The sequence below is a fragment of the Eimeria mitis genome, genomic scaffold, assembly GCF_000499745.2.
Source record: "Eimeria mitis Houghton genomic scaffold, Emh_scaff1383, whole genome shotgun sequence".
Classification (NCBI taxonomy): Eukaryota; Apicomplexa; class Conoidasida; order Eucoccidiorida; family Eimeriidae; genus Eimeria; species Eimeria mitis.
Genome location: NW_013569003.1, coordinates 9,434 through 9,996, shown reverse-complemented (window position 1 = coordinate 9,996; position 563 = coordinate 9,434).

Here is a 563-nt window from a genome sequence, read left to right as displayed (position 1 = left end):
GTACAAACAACAACCCCACCATCGCTACTCCACCTAATGCTGCTGCTGCTGCTGCTGTTGCTGCTGCTGCTGCTGCTGCTGCTGCTGCAGCTAACGGCGTTCCGCAGCAGCAACACATGCAGCATAGATACTATCACACAGACAGACCTAGACGCGTTCGCAGTGAGGACTGGAGCTAAGCAAACACCTGCTCTGTTCCTCCTGCTGCTGCTGCTGCAGCTCTTGCTGCTGCTGCTGCTGTTCTTGCTTCTCTTCCTGCTCCTGCTGCTGCTGCTGCTGCTGCTGCTGCTGGTGGCAGGGTCAGCTGGCGCTCTGCGTCTGTGTGTAGTGCAGTTTTTTGTTTGTGTGTTGTTTTATTTGTTCTCTGTAGTATTAAATGAAGCATTTGTTTATATTTAGAGTTAATATATAATAAATATAATAAATAAATAAATAATAAATATAATAAATAAATAAATAAATAATAAATATAATAAATAAATAAATATAATATTATTTTGGGGCTGGAACTGTCCCCCCTTGTTGCATGCAATTTGTTATTTGGATTGATCAGCCGCCTCCGC